The 16,007-nt window shown below is 49.9% G+C and overlaps 1 protein-coding gene across 2 annotated transcripts in view; it reads right to left on the bottom strand.

The window, feature by feature from the left end:
- KMT5B (lysine methyltransferase 5B) overlaps positions 1-13,459 on the bottom strand; it is a 57,414-nt gene extending 43,955 nt beyond the window's left edge. The window contains exon 1 of one of the 2 annotated variants that reach the window (XM_068979124.1): positions 13,402-13,459. The gene's annotated coding sequence lies outside the window, so the exon portion shown is untranslated. Of the gene's footprint in view, positions 1-13,113; positions 13,228-13,401 lie in introns of those variants that run through there. The other variant, XM_068979125.1, reaches the window with a different exon arrangement.
- Between the last annotated feature and the right edge of the window lie 2,548 nt (positions 13,460-16,007).

Here is a 16,007-nt window from a genome sequence, read left to right as displayed (position 1 = left end):
TTCCAAAGTGTCTGTACAAGGCTTTGCCCCGTTTTTACAGGTGTCACAAAAGTGACACAGCTGGGCAGCTGTCAGTGTGCTCTGGGACGGGACACCTTCCCTTACCCCTACCCGCCCCTGGGGTTTCTTCTTGGCGTTATTCAGGCTCCTCTGTCCATGGGATTTCCCAGCAAGAATAATGGAGTGGCTTGCTTTCCTCCTCCAGGGGATCTTCCCCAACCAGGGACTGAACTCGTATCTCCTGCATTGGCAGGTGGGTTCTTTACCACTAAGTCACCAGGGAAGCTCACAGGGGCGTTTACGTGACACTGAAGCAACAGGAAGGGGCTCATTGGACCAGTGCAGGTGGGGAAGGATGCCCGTGCTTCAGATTCTACTGTCAAATGTAAAGGGCTTCCCTTGTAGCTCAGCTGGTCGAGAATCCACCCGCAGTGCAGGAGCTGCTGCTGCTGCTGCTAAGTCGCTTCAGTCGTGTCAGACTCTGTGCAACCCCACAGACGGCAGCCCACCACGCTCCGCTGTCCCCGGGATTCTCCAGGCAAGAGTACTGGAGTGGGGTGCCATTGCCTTCTCCGCAGTGCAGGAGACCGGGGTTCAATCCCTGGGTTGGGAAGAGCCCCTGGAGAAGGGAAAGTATTCTGACCTGGAGAATTCAAATGTAAAGAAAAGGGCACACCACTCATGATGATACAAAACACACCCGAAAACTGCTAAAACAAGAGATGCATTTAAAGAGGAAAGCATATAAAGAATTATTCAGAGTTGTGTTTAAAGAGGAAAGTTTGATCACATTTTAATACCACTAAGGTAAAAAGCACGCGCACACACACCCCCCCATCATGAATTCCAAATCACCAACAGACAGCAATGGCTGTTTTGGGGGAACAGGATTAATATAAAAGACTTTTCCCCAAAACATTTACAGTGAACCTATTTCTTTATAATTGGAAAAAAACAAACAGCCCACTCCGCCTAATACTTGAAATTCAAGTTTTCAAAGAAAGCACCGAGTTGCTTCATAGACAGTGTGTCCAGTGAGGGACCCTCAGCAAATGCCAACATGCTTCCAGACTCCCACTGTGAGAGCGTCCTTTATGCACACTCTCAAGGACCAAAACTGTTCGTGCCTTTGAACTCAGCTGCTCATCTCCAATTTGAAAACTCTAGTTTCAGTTCTTTTTCACTTAAAACTTTTGGACAGGAATTCTTCATACGAGTATCCTAAATACAAATCGGGATTTTAAAAAATCTGTTATAAAAATGAAAACATCAATTCTGAAAGACTACCAAAAATTTTGACACAATTCTGGTAACATCACCCAATAACTCTCTAACCAGTTTCTAACTGAACTTGTCTGAAGGTAGTTTATCTTAGAGAAATTATCCACTGACAAGCAAACAATTTCCCAAGTGGCTGAAACGAAAAAGTTGACACGTTTTTAAAAGCAGGCTCTAGCTTGCTAGAGGACTTTTGAAAATCTTTATTGAGAAAAAGCAGAACAAACATTTTTCAAGTGATTCAGTTACAATTTGCTAAGAAAACAATTCAATACACCAAACAGTTAACAGTCTTATTTTGGAGAAAGAGATTACGAACAATTTTTTGACTGTTATATGATATATTCTTCAAAAGGTTTGACTTTTCAAAATGAGCATACACTTTTGTAATAAAGAATAAGTATAAAAAGGAAAATAAAACAGATCTCACAAAAATCCTTCTGCATCATCCATGTGTATGTAAGTCAAAGCCAATTTCTAAAACTTTACTCACAGCAATTAAAACCAGACTTCTAGGCAGATGGGAAGTGAAAAAATGTCACTGAAATCCTGCAAGTTTTCAATGCTTGTGGACTCTGATGCTCACACTGTCACAACGCCAGACTTCCAGGAGCTTTATATTTCAAATAAGCACAAGAAGACAAACACAAATAAAAGGCATAGAAATGAAAGAAAGCACGGTCCAAAGATGAAACAGCAAACAGACACGCACCCCAAAAGAACAAAGAGCACACCCCGGCTCTGCCGTCAGCGCGCCCAGCAGACTGCCCGATACGTGCTTTCGCGTTTCTCCTTCACGGTGCTTATCACAACCGTACTCACTTCTTCATGCGGTCCTTGATGACGCCTGCCTCTCCCACACAGCGCAACCAAGGTGAGGCACACCTTCACATCACTGGAACCCGTCACAAAGCCCAGCGTGGCACAGGCCCACGCGTACCGTACCCCCTTTCCAGTCGCAACCCTAACTGCTACATATAGCTCATCCGTTCTTTCAAGTCTGAAATGACAACAGGACTCTATAACATACGGACCGAAGAACTCCTGCCAGTCTTTGTCAACGGCCATTCCAAACTCACTCACATCCAACATGTAGCTGAGGTTCCACAGAATCCTCCAGTAATGATTCACGCAATGAGACCAGCTGAAGCCTTGCAAAGCCACCAGAAGCATCTGGGATCACTACTACTCCACTGTTCAGACTTTAACGCAGTTGGTCAGGGTAACTGTGCATTGCCAATTTGTTAGAAAACTACCAGGAAAGCTGCCACACCTGTAACCTTAAAACTTGCTCCTGTAAACACTGCCAGAAAAAAAATCTCAAGAATTCAGATGACCTGTCAGAGTTCAACCAGTGGTAGTGCTAGAAATCTCAGGGATGATTATTCTCTTAAATTCAGCAGCAAGCCCTCACCTAGGGCAGGGCGCTGCTCCAAATCCGGAGTTGTCACGCAGATGCCGTGCTCACCGGGCATCTAACACCAAACTTCAGAGCAAAGAACGGGTCTTGACACTCGTAAAAGAGCTATTAAAAAAGTATCATTTCTGCTTTCCTCTTCCAGCTTTTGTACAAACTCATGTGCATCTTGCTTCAGTCAACTCAACAGCTTTCTCAAGCAGTCTCAGGAGGCGAAACCCCACTCAGACCAGCAAGAGGATGATGCCTGAAGACAGCAGTTCCCCACCAATGCACAATAATACTCCAGCCACCCGGTCAGGATAAAAGGATAGCTAGAGATGGCGTTACTAATCCTGCTAGTGGAGTCAAAGTCGCTCAGTCGTGTTCGACTCTTTGTGACCCCATGGACTGTAGCCCACCGGCTCCTCTGTCCATGGGACTCTCTGGGCAAAAACACTGGAGTGGGTAACCGTTCCCTTCTCCAGGGGATCTTCCCGACCCAGGAATGGAACCAGGTTACTGGCTGCAATAACTTCTCGAAAGGAGGCTGGAAAATGGTTGCCAAAGATAGCTATCATGTCTTAATCTGGAACCTGTGAATGTTAGTTTACAAGCAAAGAGGTCTTTGGAGATATGATTAAGTCAGATTTTTGAGATGAAAGAGATTATCCTGGTGGGCCATAAATGTCATCACAAGTGATCTTAAAAGGGAAGGGCAGAGGGAGATTTGACACCACATACACTTTGAGAAGACGACGAAAAGACTGGAGAGAGGCAGCCACAAGCAAAGGAACGCACGGACACCAGACACTGGGGGAGGCCAAGAACAAGGCTCTCTGAGAGCTTCTGGAGGGAGCCCCGCCCAGCCCCTAACTCCGGTCCACTGGAGCTGTGAGAGAAGATGCGTCTGCTGTTACAAGCCACCACCTCTGTGGTATTTTTACAGCACACCCGGGAAAGCAATATGGAGACCGTGAAAAGGTAAACCGAAGTGTACACACATTCCAGCTAGACTCCAGAAAGGCATGAAATTCCAACACATTAGAGGAGATGTTAAGCACCTTTAAACAGTTGTTAAAATACATTTTTAAGAATCATTTCCCCCTTCAACTGCAGGTATCAACATAGCTAGAGAGAGAGCTGTATGGATTGTGAAGATACAACTGGTGTCTCAACTAAACATCGAATTACTCATGCACTGTTAACCAAGACCTTCCTTAGAAGCATCATACTGAACGTTACATATTTATATATGTTTACAACAGAGGTGAAAATTAAAACTGTTAAATTTTTCATTTAGCAGACCATTTTAAACAGCAAAAGAGCCACCACTGGTAGGCCTACAATCAGATGTTTACAACACTTACACTTATTCAGCCACTGATCTACAGCTGAGCATGTAAAACTCCTCATTACAGAAAATACTGCTTCAAAGCACCTTATTTACGTACACCATAAGTACGCCAGTATGTATCACAACAAAGGATTCTCCGTAAGAAAGATTTGTGCCTCCAACTGTCTCGGCAGCTATCTCTAAAATAAAGGTTTTAGCTGATGTGGTTGCCGAGGGAAGTTCTGCCCCAATCTCCTTCCCTATTTCTCCACATTTGCTCCACCTGCTCACCTAGGAGTGTCCATAAACAAAATCAAGGACGCTTCCTTTGTTACCCTCCTCTCTGGGACCCAAACCACATTTTACTCTTCTATCAACAGATGACACCTAGTGGCAAGACCCTGTAAGCACAGTCCACAGTTCCCGAGAAGCTCTGAGGGAAGTAGAACAAAGAATCATCAATTCTTATGGGCAAAGACAAGGGTGAGAAAAATAAAAAACGTGAATCCCGGGCTGAATCCGAGTCTTGGCCCAAGACTGAGTCTGCCGGGTGGCAGACTGGGCAGAGGGCAGCGCACACCCCGGGGCGGGCTGTGGCTCGGGAGGGCGCAGAGCACCCGGGGCCCACCCTGGCTCCATTCATTACTCTCCAGCAATGTGACCATGGAGAAGTCACTCAACCTCGCTAATGTCTCATTAGTAAAAGGAAGAGAAGTCCGGCACAAGGATTAAATGAGCAGAAACTGCTAATACAATAAAGGTCTCCAGGTATCTCCTCTTTTCATGTAACTAAGTAAGAAACAGAGAAGACCAGGCATGCTGATATACATTCACAAAACTTTCAAGCATCAAATAAAAGTTCCCCGTTCCTCATCCTACCATAATCCCCACAAGAAAACAATAAAAATCACACCACCTCATCCATTAGAAAAAGTACAAAGTTTCAAGAAAATGAAAAGGAGCAAGGTGCTCATTTATGACAGAGTTGAGATCAGCTCTGCTTTTCCTACTGCTCCTGAAGAGGAGGAGCGTGACTTCCGGCACCAATGTATTATTAAACATCACTGAATATACCTCACATGTTAACAGTCAGAGGAACTAGATATTTTGATACAACAGAATAAACATACTTTGTTGTATATCTGATAAAACATTATCTTTCTTACTATAATTCCATTTCTTAAAACAATAATAGTTCCTCCATCCACTTGCTGCTGTTTAGTCACTAAGTTGTGTCCAACTGTTTGTGACCCCATGGACTGTGGCCAGCTGGACTCTCTGTCCATGGGATTTCCTAGGCAAGAATGCTGGAGTGGGTTGCCATTTCCTTCTCCGGGGGATCTTCCCAACCCAGGGATCAAATCCTGTCTCCTGTGTTGGCAGGTGGATTCTTTACCACTGAGCCACCAGGGAAGCCCTCCCTTTCACCTAGTGCTTCCTAAATTAACTTTATCATGTAACTGTCATGCCCCGTAAAGTAGGTACTTTATTTCCCCCCAAGTTATACAGATGAAAGACTAGAGAATATGCTCAACTATACTCCCAGAAGTATCCCACTAGTGGAAAGGCATGTGACTGGGGGCAGAGAGACCACTTAAAAGAATTAAATGCAACGAAGAGTAGCAGTAGATGGGAAGAGAGGAAAGGTTTCACGTTTCAAATACAAGCTTGGCAAGACTTAGTGAGAAATCAGATACGGGTGCCGAGGGACAGAAAGGAACTCACGTCAGAGGTCTCTAGTTGGGACACAAGTTTTAGCTGGGGAGACTGCAAGATGGCCATTAACTGCATTAGGGACTGAAGAAGGAACACATTTGCAGGAAAGATGAGAAAGTCTGGACTTGCTAAATTTGAGGGAGGGGCAGTACCCAGCATTCTAAGATGCTGAAACTCAGGAGAGAAGCGGCTGTGAAGAGAGTAATCAATGGCGCCGCACTCCTGTTTTCTGGTCTGAAGGGATCTCATGCACACAGGGGCCTGGCGGGCCACAGTCCACGGGGCCGCAGAGAGCTGGACGCGGCTGGGTGGCAGCGCGACAGGAGCCTGCAGCTCGGCGAGCAATTCAACGCTGTCTACGCCACAGACTTGCCACTTCTTGACAAAGTAATACGCTACCAACACATGACACCAAAAAGAAGACTTTCTGAGCTTTATCACGGCCACTGAAATAAAAGCGGAGAGAAGAGAAAAGAAAAGAGGCCAGAAGCACACACTGGCATCCTGAGAGGCAGACAGGCCTTGCACAGGAGCCCCCGACTCATAGTGTTTGGGGGTGCGGGCTGCTCAGTGCGCACCGGTGCCCGACACACAGCTGAGCGAGCGTCCGCTCAGACACGAGCGGGGAGCTGAGCGCCACAGGGGCCACCTGGCTGCTCGCACTATGATCCAACAACTGTGCCAATAACTTCATATATATCGTATCATTTATCCCTATCACAGTACCTTCAATATACGATAGGTCTTTAATATTCACAAACACAAAATAGTAAATTATACAACACAATTTGTAACATAAAACATTAGAAATATACAATAACTTATATGACTATTATCACCCTCATTTCACAAATAAGAGGAAGCCTTAAGAGAATGAGAAAAAAACAAAAGGCCACATTGAAAGACTACATATACACTCTTGACCATACAGGAAAGCAATGTAAGCCTGACTCAAAGTTTTAAACATATTTTGCCTCATAGGTGATGAGGAAGACCCTGGTTTCACAGAGCTCAGAGTGCAGTATGAGATGAGAGACAAGCAGGTATGAAACGGTAAGTTCTGGTAAGAGCGATAACGGAGACCAGCAGGATACAGGAGAGACTAACGTGGGGCCAACCTCCAACTGGAGGATCACGAAGGAGGCACCAAACAGCGTGAATACAGAGGCCCAATCACCTCTCTGGATCAAAGACTCCGGTGTCTGTTTACACCCAGAAACAAATGTTTCCTGAGGCAACTGGCTTGGTCTAAATCCTCCTCTGAATGAGGTGTCTTTCTGTCTCTTTTTTGAGGGGAAGGGAGAAGCGGGTTTGTATCTGGCCTCTCTAGCTCCAGCGTCTACCGGCTGAAGGATCAGCCCCCTTTACTCTTCAGCAGGTGGGTGGGGGGAGGGGGTTCCATCTTCCTAACAGTAAGTTGGTTTTCTTGCCAAATATACATATCCCTTCACAACGTGCAACATAAGGGCTTTTCCTGAAAATACTCTTCAGAGGTTAAACTGTATCAGATATTCCAACCTTGTTAAAAATGAGACAGACAAAATGACTCATTCTGCAGACCGAGAATCAACTCAATCCAGTATTCACCAAGAAACTACCCGGAGCCACTAGGCACTGTTCGTGGTGCTGGAATACTGCTTGCATCCAGGAAACACTAGAGGGCGCACGAGAGTTTCAGCTCTCGGGAAACTGCACAAGGCAACTACGGAGCGGGGGACCTTTGCAAAACCAAAGGGAAGCCTGAGAAAGCCAGGTATCTGATGAGCAGACAGAAGAGAGCAGAACAGCAGCAGAATGACCTTCACCTGAAGGGCTCTTCTGCCTTAGACCCGAGAGGCAACCCTAGTGTCACAGAGATCTACAGACCTGGTGCTGCTATAAAGATGCCCACGTCAGCTGTTTGTTTCTATCTGGGGAACCTAACAAGGGTTCCCCATATTGGCAACACTATGAGCTAGGTGAGACAGGTATTATCACTACAAATGAGATGGCTGAAGCTCAGAATGAAGTTGCCTTCCTCAAGTCAAGGTGCCTTAAACAGTAAGCCTGGGTCTAGAACTCGAGCGTCCTGGCTTAAGTCTGGGAGGACGACTTCGAGACTGGAGTCACATGTGCATCACCCACAAAGAGGCTTCTCACTTGCTCTTTTCTCTGTGTGCTCTCATAATACAGAAAATAGGACATCCTGCAGAAATGCAACTGACAAATAGGAGCCACAGAGAGGTGGGAGCCATACAGACCTTAAGAATCAAACTTCTGGGATCCCCGTCTCCAGATTCTAAAACCCGACTGACTATAAGCTGTGCGTGCCCTCGCTGAGCCATGTCCGACTCTTTGCAACCCCGTGGACTGTAGCTCACCAGGCTCCTCATGGGATTTTCCTGGCAAGAATACTGGAATGGGTTGCCACTTCCTTGTCTAGGGGATCTCCCTGACCCAGGAATTGAACCTGCATCTCCTGCACTGCAGGAGGATTCTTTACCACTGGGCCACCAGGGAAGCCTGATTGTAAGCTGTACCATCAAATTAATAATATTTCAAAACAAGGAGGAAAGACTATGTAAACCAATTGGAGAGATGGCAAAGTGACTAAGTTAGCTCTTAGAAGTGAGAAAATGGGTGGTGATTAAGTGTAGAAGAGTATACTTTAGAATTGCAAGTGTGTCAGAGATTAACGTTAAGCTGTTTTACAGATGAAGAAACTAAGGCTTGGCTCCATCAATGCTTTAAACAAATAAGGAGGAGCAGACTGGAACACAGGTATCGATACTTACTCCAGCGGCCCTCCATCCAGCCCCGGGACTGTCTGTCTAGCTATACTATGAAATTATGCACATCCTCAGAGAAGACAGTGCAGTGCTTGCGTCTGCGTCCGTCTCACGCAGATGCTGCCAGCCCCCAATGTGGCTGGCACAGGAGACAGAGGCAGCGAGTGACCAAAGTCCTCCAGCGGCCCCAGGAGCCCTTCAACCCAATGGGAGGAAAATCATGAAGCAAAACATAATTCAGAGCATCAATGACTATGGAAATCAGTGACTTTTTTTCCATTCTGTGAGAATATTTTAGAATTAACGCAAACAGTTCTGCTTCCATCACCAACTATATAAAGACAATATATCCACTGCCTCTGAGCAACATGGGGATCAAAACAAAAGTGTTTTTATTTTTAAACTAGACATTAATGTGGGTTTAGAAAAACAAAGTAATGAGTCTTTCCTGTACAGATGGATTCTCTCTATTCCACACCTTTAAAATAGTAAAGTCCTGTAAAGCAAGTTAAATAAGATGTGCGTGACTAAAATTTGAGGACGTGTCTGTTGAATAAAACAAGATACATTTGTAAGTGAAAAGTTACTCAGACTTTCTGTAATCTGATTTGGACAAAGACAAACTCCAGTCACATTAGTAGAAAAATAGAGTTAGATATTGGTTAAATATGACCATTTCCTCTCAACCAACACTTCTAATCTGCTGCTGCTAAGTCACTTCAGGTGTGTCCGACTCTGTGCGACCCCATAGACGGCAGCCCACCAGGCTCCCCCTGTCCCTGGGATTCTCCAGGCAAGAACACTGGAGTGGGTTGCCATTTCCTTCTCCAACGCATGAAAGTGAAAAGTGAAAGTGAAGTCGCTCAGTCGTGTCCGACCCTTAGCGACCCCATGGACTGCAGCCTACCAGGCTCCTCCATCCATGGGATTTTCCAGGGAAGAGTACTGGAGTGGGGTGCCATTGCCTTCTCCGTCTAATCTTCTAGGAAACACCAAATTACGGGGAAAGGGCTTATAGTAAGAACTCAAATAAAACCAGATTTGTAAAGGGTTTTGTTTTTGGAGGGGAGTTGGGGGGAATGGAATGTAGAGTTGATAGAATTTAAAGAAAGTTGTGAAACTTGCCTAAGCCCAGTGGAACTCCTGACTTGTTCACTAGGACCCTTCCTTGTACAGCTTGTTCCATGGAGCTCGGTCATGAAACCACAGGGTTCAATTCACATTTCATACTTAAGAGCTTCAGAGTATGTTTTTTAAGATTTCAAAGTTGACAGTCTATCCAAGAAAAAAGTTACTTTTCAAATCACTGTGTTTAATGGTTAGAACTCCTGATACTTGCAATTTAAAGTGCACTGGCTAGCTTTACACAGTAGTAAATTTAAGTGTGTGCTTTTTATTGCAATTAAAACCATATCCTACACCAAGACACATCAGCAAATACATTTTCCCTCCAAATAAAAAGTAACTAAAAATCAGGCCGAAAAACTGAGTTACATCTTTACACATAAAGCTTCTACTGCACAGAGCTCCACCTGAGACACAGCTGTCCACGCTCTCTTCATTTCCTTAGTGTGTCTGTGGAACTAAGATACACACTGGAACAAAGACACACGGTCCCTATCTTTAACAATGTGGAAAACTTAGCAATTAGAGTGTTCCAGGGCTGACAAGAGACCTGTAGCTCCTGCCCACCAAAGGATTTTATGAGAGGAGAGAAAGTAAAGCTTATACATGGCAGGCAGCACAGGATAACGGAATCGACAGCATTTGTCTGAAAGGATTTGCTTTCCTAAGCCGTGTGAAGGGCATTCCTGTGGACAGGGAGCTGCTACCATGCTATACACACAAATGGCTTTGCAACACAATCAGGCCACACGCTAATGTCCCACAAGGCCACAAACTGACCCTCTAACAGAAACCAGACTCAATCCCAGATACACAGGACCCAAGGGAAAACGTGTAAACCAACATGCCCCACCCACAAAGCTCAAAGCCACAAACAACCTGCAGCCACTTCCTTCACATGCGTGTTCCGCTAGACCCCCACAATGCCCACTGCTATTTGCTTCCGGTGTGGAGAGTTCAAAACATAAGCACTTCCGCGTGCACAGAAGACGAATGAAAACACAGGCAAGACAGCACTTGGAAATGGCTTTGAGTTTAGTTTCAAAATTTATGGGTAAAAAATGAAGCGTAAATATCCCCATTACTCCTTTCGGTCTCAAACTATGTGGTTTTGTTGACGACAACAACGTTGTAATGATAGTAGAATGCGTGTATTTTGAAGAACTACATATAAATCACCAAGCTCTATTAATAAATTACTATTTTTCATCAAGTGTCTATTGAGCACCTCCTCTGAGCAGAGAAGATAACTCAGTAAGCTACCAAAAAGATGGGATGGGCGGGTAAAAAATCAAATTCAACGTGACAACTGCTCAGGGAACACACAGGAGGTGTGCCTTCTAACCTGAGGGCTGTCTCGGCACCTGTGTTAAGAGCTCTGTGTGGTGTGGAAGAGTTACCCAGAAGGTCACACTCTCATGAGGCCTTTCTGAGGAGTGTCATTCCGGGGTCTGGAGTGCAGGAGTGCTGGGCAAGACATGATCAAAAGACAGCAGAAGGGGAAACGGCTGGGGCTCGAGCTCGGACGTCAGAAGACAATGCTGAGTGATTAGAAACTGGAAAAAGGGCCTGAGTTCCCAGATGAGCTGGGATCAAAGCGTTTGTGGACTTTAATCTTGGAATCTAGAGAGCCCCACAGTGACAGGACCACACCTGTGGTGAAGGGGTAAACATTTGGCTACAAAGTAAACTTGTGTCTATACTAAGTAACTCTTCAATTTCCTGGTAGGTACAAATTATCTGTGATGATTTCAGGCAAAACTGATTCCCCCTTCCTTCTTCAAAATGCTTCAGTTCAGTTCAGTTGCTCAGTCCTGTCCAACTCTTTGCCCATGAATCACAGCACTCCAAGCCTCCCTGTCCATCACCAACTACTGGAGTTCAGGAAAACTCACGTCCATCGAGTCGGTGATGCCCTCCAGCCATCTCATCGACCGTCGTCCCCTTCTCCTCCTGCCCTTAATCCCTCCCAGCATCAGGGTCTTTTCCAATGAGTCAACTCTTCGCATGAGGTGGCCAAAGTACTGGCGTTTCAGCTTTAACATCAGTCCTTCCAATGAACACCCAGGACTGATCTCCTTTAGGATGGACTGGACCTCCTTGCAGTCCAAGGGACTCTCAAGAGTCTTCTCCAATACCACAGTTCAAAAGCATCAATTCTTCGGCGCTCAGCTTTCTTCACAGTCCAACTCTCACATCCATACAACCATAGCGTTGACTAGACGGACCTTTGTTGGCAAAGTAATGTCTCTGCTTTTGAATATGCTATCTAGGTTGGTCATAACTTTCCTTCCAAGGAGTAAGCGTCTTTTAATTTCATGGCTGCAGTCACCATTTGGAGTGATTTTGGAGCCCCAAAAATGAAGTCAATGCTTACACTTGGACAATTAATCACCAGAAGTTATAGGCGTGTTCTTACTATTAAAGACCAAAGGGGGAAGGAAAAAAAGCGCTTCAGCTGGCAACTGTCTCCATTAATGATCTTATTAAGCCATGCTCCACTGTACTTTATATCGAAACGCTTTACGTCTGAAAAAGGTCCTGATGAAAAGTAGCACAATCACAATCAATCAATTCCTCTGCGTCCTACTCTAAATAAAGATCCTCCCCGCCACCCCACCCTCCACCCGCCGCCGGGAGAGAATTTCGTTTGGCAAGTTCTGAAAAACTTAATTTCAAAGAACACACGTTCGCCTCCTCGGTATTCTTTAAAAAGTTTCCCCTACTCAATGGGTCGGAAGCCAGAGCTTCAAAACTGGGGCAAACGAACCCAAACCGACAAAGAGTGACTTCCTCTGGGTCCCAAGTGCTTCTATACCGTCCCAGCAAGTCGGGTCCAGTTGTAACCTTCTTCACGTTTCCCCCACTCGCACGGTTGGGGCTGACGCGGCTCATCATCTCCGGGGATGTAGGGGACCGTATCCTCGGGACCCGAGACACCGACAGACCGAGGGGGACCGGGCCGAAGCGCACGGGGCGGGGGGAGCCCGGGGCCAGGGAAGCCAGCCCGGGCCAAGGTGCCGGGGCCGCCGTCAGGAGAAGGCACGGAGCGGGGCGGACGACGGGCCCGGGAGGAGACCAGGAGTGAGGCTCCAGCCCAAACAAAAACAACCCGAAGTTGAGCGCGGCGGAGACAGCAGATTGGGCGAGACCGTTCACGGCTGCCCATTGGAGAAGAGGGAAAACAGAGTCCCCCAATCGCGAGCGGCGGGGCTGCTCCCCTCGTGCGGCCGCGGGCCGGCCCGGCGCTGCCCGGCGGCCGCTACCGCTCCCTTCCGGCCGCGGCGCCCACTGCAGGGCCCGCGCCCCCCGCTCGCCGCCGCGACCCTCCCCCCGCCGGCCCCACCGCCCGCGCGGCCCCGGCCCCGGCCCCCCCAGCCCCGGCCCGGCCCGGCGCCCCCCGCGCTCCTGCCGGCCCGCCCCCAGCCCGCCGCCCGCGTCCGGCGCCCCGCCGCCCCCCGCACGCCCGCGCCGGCGTCCGCCCCCCTGCTCACCGCCGGGCGCTACCCGTTCCTCCTCGGGGCGCGTCGAGGCCCCGCCGCCCCGCCGCTGCGCCGCTGGGGGGGGGCCCCGCTCTGCCCAGCGACACTTCCTCGTCCCCCAAGAAAATTAATCACCAAAAATAATTCCACAGAAAAATGGGAAGAGTAAAATCCAAGATGGCGGCCCCCGCCGCAGCACCACCCGCTCCATCCGCTGTCGGGAAATGAGTCCCAGCCGCGGCCGGAGCCCCCCGCCCCCACCGCGCCGCGCCCCCCGCGCCCCCGCGCCGCGGGCCTCACCTCGCCTCGCGCGCGGCCTCAGGGAATCCCGGAGGCAGCCGCTGGCCTGGCGACTCCGCGCCCCGGGTCCTGGCGCCGCGCGTGCCGTCTCCGGTGCCCGGGCGCCCTCACCTCATAGCCCCGGAGCCTCACCGTCCGCGCCGCAGACGCGTCGCCGCCCCCGGTGAGCCGCTCGGACGCCGCCCGGGAACGGTGGAAGGACACGAAAAGGAGTACCCTCGGCCGAGCGGAGGGACACCACTTCAGCTCGTGCCTCTTCGGCCGCCTCTGTTGCTTTTACGGGACTGGGGGTTGGGTGGGGGTGGGGGAGGCGGAGAAACCCGAGAAAGAAATGAGTTCCCCCGCCGGCTGCTTCCCGCGGCGGAGGAACAAAAAAGCGAATTTTGAGAGGACGAGGCCCGTCGTCGCTTCGCTTCTCTCGCAGCGGAGGGATTCGTATTGAGCGGTCGGAAAGGATCCCTCCGCCTCTCGCTGCCCTTTAAATCGCGGCTGGAGGCGGCGTCGCCGCGCGCCCCTCGGGCGCTACCTGGGTCTTAGGCCTCTCCGTGCGCTCGGGGTCTCGCGAGGCTGCCTTCCAACCCTCAGTCCCTGGCGTAGCGGCACCCACCGGGGGCCGCTTTTGAGTCAGGACGCGGGTCAGCCGTGGGGGACGGGCAGGCTTCTCGCCCGCTGCGCCTCCCGGGTGCGCCGAGACGAGGTGGCCCCCGTGGAGGCGAGCCTCTTTGTTGTGGGAGTGGGTGTCCTTGGGAGCAGATAACACCCTTCAAGACCGTGTGGGCAGCCCGAGTTCCACCGCCTCGTGTGGGAGGAAGCGGGACGTGAGCCTGCATCAACCCGGCCACTAGCTTCCTAGCGCCAGCCGGCCATTTCTTGAGCACCTACTGTGCGTCGGGTTTTCGGAGAAACGGGTTTTTCCGATTCACTCTCGTTGGGCAGTGCCGGTACCCAAGGATGCGGGACCTCTCCTGGGTCTCAGGCTGGTCGGGAAGTTGTTGAGAGGCTCCCACGGGCCGGGCGCGCTGCCTCGCCCTCTGGATCCTGCCTGCGAGGTTGATGACAATGGCGCAAACTAGCAATCCTGAGAGGAACATCTTTTCCTGGATACCAGGCACCATTCTCAAGCTTTGGTGCCCTATCTGGTTTACAACGACTCCCAGGAGGTGGGGACCGTTTTTTCCCACTTGATACGTAGGGAGACTGAGGCATCGAGAGGTGAGGCGACCTCCAAAGTCAGTCAGGGCTTGAAGCAGAGCCCTTATCCTGATAAAAAGCGCAGAGGCCAAGAAGTTGAGGTTGCCACAAGCGGGCAGATGGCACGGTATTGGTGCCTAAACGTCTCCGCCACCCGGAAGAGTGGATATGGGTATGGAAGGAAAAGGGAGTGGTTGAGAAAGGTGAGCCCGAGAAGTGCAGAAGCCCTGGGGCCGGAGTGGGGGAGGAGGTGGTAAAGAGCCCAGCTCGGTCCTGCAGAGAGGAGGCAGGCTGAGCAGGCGGGTCCTTCTATTCCAGGAAGAGCCCCGGGCCTTCCTTGGTTTTCTGCCATTCCCAGGGCCTGGCACAGAGTAGGCATGCCAGAAAAGCGGCTTCCGTGGACAGTGTCGATGACCGCAAAGTCTGTGGTCCACCAAACAACCACCACCAACACGACTGCTTACCTGATTTTCTCTCCCTCTTGACCTTGAGTGGCAGACATAGCGCTTATTATCCCCTTTCACAGATGCGAAATTGAGGCACAGTGATTGGCTGAGGACAGGAATCTAACAGAGGTGGAGGCGTGACTAGATCTTAAACACCAGCGCTCCTCCCACTGCCCTCACCTTGCCTCCTGGGGAAGCCCATTGGGCGGGGATGGGGCTGTGCGGGGTCTCACCACCCCTCCGGTGAAGCCGATCGGCTCAGGACCCTGCACGCTCTCTCTCTCTGAAAGCCTTCGGGCGTCTCTGACATCAGAAGCTGCCTTGCCACGTTCCTCGCTGCTAGCACAACTAATGAATGATTGCTTCAGTTTCATTAGCTTCTGATTTATGGCTAAAGTTTCCAAATATTTTCATAGTGCCTGGCTCCAAATCCTCAAATCGCATCCCACCGAGACTGCCGTTGCCACCTTGTCTCCTCCCTGGGTGCCCAGGGAGGAAGAAGCCCAGGGGGCACCACAGTCCTGTGTGGGTCCCCCTGGGTCTCGGTGCCCAGGCCCCAAGTCCAGCCATGGCCGGGCAGCCCTTCACAGCCCCGAACATCCCTGTCTTCCCCACTCGAAGCTTTCCAGAGTCCATCCCGAGGGCGCCTCCTGTGGCTGACACCCAAATCCGGACCCTGACAAGTCCCCAGACTCCCAAGACGCTGGCTCCATTCGCTTCCAGCCCAGCGCCAGGCCAAGTTTTCCGGGCGGTGACTTGCAGGGAGCAGGGGAGGCAGATGGGTGACCCCAGACACAAGTCCCTCCGGCTCCCCACTTCTGAGCCTGTCTCCACCCTCCACTCCCTCCCTGTCCCCCCTGTGCTGCTGGCTGCTCTTCCAGCCTGCGCTGAGAGGCCCTCAGGGTGGGCTGGAGCTCTCTGAGCTGGCCAGAGGCCACAGCCCAGAGTAGCTTTGCTTGGGGGAGACTG

Source organism: Capricornis sumatraensis, chromosome 8, assembly GCF_032405125.1.
Source record: "Capricornis sumatraensis isolate serow.1 chromosome 8, serow.2, whole genome shotgun sequence".
NCBI classification, from domain to species: domain Eukaryota; kingdom Metazoa; phylum Chordata; class Mammalia; order Artiodactyla; family Bovidae; genus Capricornis; species Capricornis sumatraensis.
This window is presented reverse-complemented; position numbering and strand designations above follow the sequence as displayed.